At 46.7% G+C, this 4,195-nt stretch overlaps 1 pseudogene; it reads right to left on the bottom strand.

Moving 5' to 3' along the window:
• Positions 1-627: 627 nt before the first annotated feature.
• On the bottom strand, positions 628-1,741 carry LOC142460857 (nucleic acid dioxygenase ALKBH1 pseudogene; annotated as a pseudogene).
• Positions 1,742-4,195: the final 2,454 nt, after the last annotated feature.

The raw sequence follows: 4,195 nt of genomic DNA, 5'->3' as shown, positions 1-4,195 counted from the left end.
AACACTTTTGCAGCCTTTGCAGTGCAACCATTACAACTGTATTAAGAGCCAACGGGAGAGCTGGGAGACCTGAAAGACACGTGGAGAAGCCGCTGTTCCCACGCTTGGATCACAATCACAATGACCTTCCAGTTGGGAAAGACAGATGCAACGACCTTCTTTTCTAGGGGAGGGGTTTTCCAGGTCCACCAGGGTCAGAAGAGACTGAAGGGAAGATCAGAGGATGCCTTAAGGAGTTAGAACTTCAGGAGTATTGGCAGGTTCAAAGAACCACAAGCCGCCAGATGCAATGGAGGGAGTGAGTCTAGGTGCCCATTCACAGCTGGGTAAATCTGAGGTACTTGGATGCCACGGACACCCACCTCTCCCTCAGAGACAGGACAGGGACTGAGACTGGGGAAGTTTATATCTCCCTGGACTTTTCCACACTCATGAAGAGCCAATACTAAACTAGACCAGACAATGGGGACCACTTTGGGCAAAGTAGTTGATCTCCTATATGCAGGATGTGTGGTCAAGGATGAGGTTTCCGGCTGCTTTTGGCTTGTCTCAGTGCTGAAGTGCATCGCTACATAAAACAGGTGTTTCCGTAAGATCGATGGAATAACACAGCAGTGTCTCTGAGCCTCAGCTGTCAGGGTCCAGCCGGACCCGTTTCCCATGCGTGATTTTGTCTTCCAGATGGCAGATCCCTTCCTGGGCAATGTCTCGCTCGTTCTCCCCCGTGGCTTCCACAGGGAAGTCCTGGTCTGTGGCTACTACCTGTCGGACTGTCATGTTAACCCGCGCCGTTTTCAGGTAGCTGGCACACAGCTGCCGGTCCTCCACAGAACAGGGTTGGACCACGGTGTCTCTCGGGAGATCGGCGGGGAGCGGGGCCGCCAGGCAGAGAGGCAGGCTGTCCTCCTGGGCACTGGGAAGAACCCGAGGGACTGCATGGTTTAGCAGGCGGCTGGAACCAGACATCACCACGATGTCACCGCTGTGCATAAACGTGGCTGTAGGGGCTTCATCTCTTCGGAGGCCACCCAGGAGAAAGATGGCAGACTGTCCAAAGCTGAACGATAGGAGGGGTTTGGAGTGGTCGAGCTCCGACCTGTCCACGTGGATGCCCAAGGTGGAGTCTAAACGGTAGTAATTCAGGATGCCGGCCTCAGCCTGGAAGCCCTGAAGCCCACAGGCAGCGGCCACTTGCTCTTACTGTCCCAGTTATAATGGTAACCTAAGGTCACCCAGCGCAGTTTCTCTAGCAAGCCTCGAGGTCTCCGCTTAGTCACTTCCTTACACCTGAGCAGCGCTTTGCTCTGCTCCCACACGTCCTGGTCCTTGTCACTCGCCATGTGCTTGTCCATGTTGCACACGCTGGGTTTCTGGGATAGAACTTAAGGCACTGTTTCACCCAGTGCCACTGGTAACCTGGGAGGAAGGGGTTTGGGATAAAAATAAAGCCGGGATAGCCTTCAAGTCCGTAGGCGCGCCACGTGCTGACTGGCTGAAGTCCAGCTCTGAGAGCATCACTCTCACTGACGGAGCAAACACTCAGCTGAGATCTGACCACCTGGGGGGCCCCGGGACGCGCACCCCGGGCCGTGGGGGCGGCCGAGAAGTCGATGACCCCTCCCAGGTCCGCCGTCCCGGGGCGGCTCTGCCGGTAGAAGCAGAAGAGTTTCCTGAAGGCGTCCTCCCCCGGCTCTGCGGCCAGCGTCGCCGCCGAGCCCAAAGCTGCCGCCATCTTGCCCATCTCGCCGCCGACCTTCGGCCTGGAATGTTCTAATCAAGGTCCTCAAGACCAGATTTTCTCCGGCTCAACCTGATAATTCTTTCGAGGGGGGGTGGGGGGGTGCGGACGTTCGCAGGGCAGCCGACCTGTGCGTTACAGGATATTTAACCACACCTACCTACTAGATAAGGAGCCCTGGTGGGTAGTGGGTTACATGGGGGGAGGCTAACATCAAGATCAGCAGTTCAAAAACACCAGCTGCTCTGTGAGAGAAAGATAACACTTTCTATTCCTGAAAAGCTATACAGTCTAAGAAACTCACAAGGAAAGTTCCACTCTATCCTATAGAGTTGCTATGAATTGGAATAGACTCAAGGGCAGTGAGTTTGGTTCTGTTTTTTGTACGCAAGAGATGCCACAGGGTCCTCTCCACCATGGCAACCAAAGCATTTCCAGATATTCCTACAGCCCCCAGTGGGAGGGTGAAGATGCAAGAAGGGGTGACTCAAATTCTCCCTCCTTTGAGAACCCAGACAGTCTTCAATTTCATGTCTTAATCACTCCATGAAGCAACCCTCAAAACCTGTTCTCAAACACATTTATTAAACACACATACACTCGTGCACATACATATGTACATGTGAGGGTAAGTTTAAAAGTACTACAAAATCATAGGAACGATCATAGAAAAATGGCAAGTTATTGTTTCTCAATATACTGTCTCCTTCTGAGAGCACTATTTCCATTTCTCTAACTCTTCCTCAAAGAATTACATGCTCTTTGTTTTGCACCAGATCAAAACAGCAACTTGGGCTTCGCTGAAGGCCTCAGTTTGTTCGTTTTTAATGTAGTTTTAGTTTGGGGAACTGAAAATACTCTAAAGGGGCAAAATCAGGTACTTTTGGTGAAGAGGGTAAGGTTTCCCTATGAAATTCTCAAAGGATAGTCCTTGGTACCTTGTAAGAATAGTGCAGATGCATTATTGTGATGGAACCAAAATTAGATATTGTATTTTGACACATCCTAATTTAAAAAAAATAAATGGAACTTTATTTAAAACCATATTATACTACATCCACTATTCTTGCTTTCAGTTTTTACTGATCATGTGCCTTGTAGTTAATTTCCTAAGATTACACACTATCTAGTAAACATGTTTCCAACAAGTTCATTGCAAACTCATATGGCAGAGCAGAACTGTGCTCCATGGGGTTCTTAATTGACTGGTTGTCTAAAAGTTGATCCAGAGCTTCTTTCTGAGGATCCTCTGGGCGGACTGGAATTGCCAAACCTTCTAGTTAGCAGCCAAAGGGGTTAACAGTTTGTACCACTCACGGACACCTCATGAGGCAAAGACTGACCTAATTATTTGTAATAAAACCAAACCAAATTCACTGTCATCGAGTCAATTCTGACTTATAGCCATCCTATAAAACAGAATAGAACTGTCCCTATAAAACAGAATAAAACTCAACTTTGATTGAGTTTCTGAGACTATAACTCTTTGCAACGGTTAATAAACCTTGTCCTTCTCTCAAGGAGTGGCTGGTTTTGAACTACTGACCTCAGCAGCACATGTGTAACCACTGTGCCACGAGGGCTCCTAATTGTTTGCAATAATAGTTCCATGAATGGATATACCATGTGTGGTCAAGTGTGCTTGCTTAATATGGTTCTCTTATTTATATTATTTTTGATTCTCACCCAATGAGTGGGTTGTTTTTATTGTTAGATGATATCTATTAATTCTGGCTCGTTGCAATGCTACATACAACAAAACAAAAGACTGCCAGATCTTGTACCATTCTCACGATTTAACTTATGTTTGAGCCCATAGTTGCAGCCACTGCATCAATCCATCTTCTTGACTACATTCTTCTTTTCAATGAGATTGATGGGCATAATGGCAGATACTACCGGCTCAAACATAACAACTGTGAGAATGGTGACGGACCTGACACACCCCATTACTTATTTGACATTACACATTATCCCCGTATTCTGTACGTCTGACTGACTCTTGGTCCATACACAGATTCTCCATGAGGACAAGGAAGTGTTCTCGAATTCCCATTTTCTCAATGCTATCCATAATTTGTTATGGCTCCCCCAAATATTTTTAATAAAACTTAAATAAATATCCTTATCATAGTCTCTGCTTGTACCCAAGATCCATGCGGCATCATGTCAGTTCCTCTTGTGAATCCGAACTTGAATTTCTGGCAGCAACCTTTTAATGCACTGCTGCAACTGTGTGGAATGATCGTGAGCAAAGTTTTTTTTTTTTTTTTAGGCAATGATTTTTTTTGAAAAACATTTTATTAGGGGCTCATACAACTCTTATCACAATCCATACATATACATACATCAATTATATAAAGCACATCTGTACATTCTTTGCCGTAATCATTTTGAAAGCATTTGCTCTCCACTTAAGCCCTTTGCATCCGGTCCTCTTTTTTTTTTCACTCCCTC

The sequence above is a fragment of the Tenrec ecaudatus genome, chromosome 11, assembly GCF_050624435.1.
Source record: "Tenrec ecaudatus isolate mTenEca1 chromosome 11, mTenEca1.hap1, whole genome shotgun sequence".
In the NCBI taxonomy this organism is placed as follows: Eukaryota; Metazoa; Chordata; class Mammalia; order Afrosoricida; family Tenrecidae; genus Tenrec; species Tenrec ecaudatus.
The sequence above is the reverse complement of the archived record's forward strand: the minus strand, read 5'-3'. Positions and strand labels throughout refer to the sequence as shown.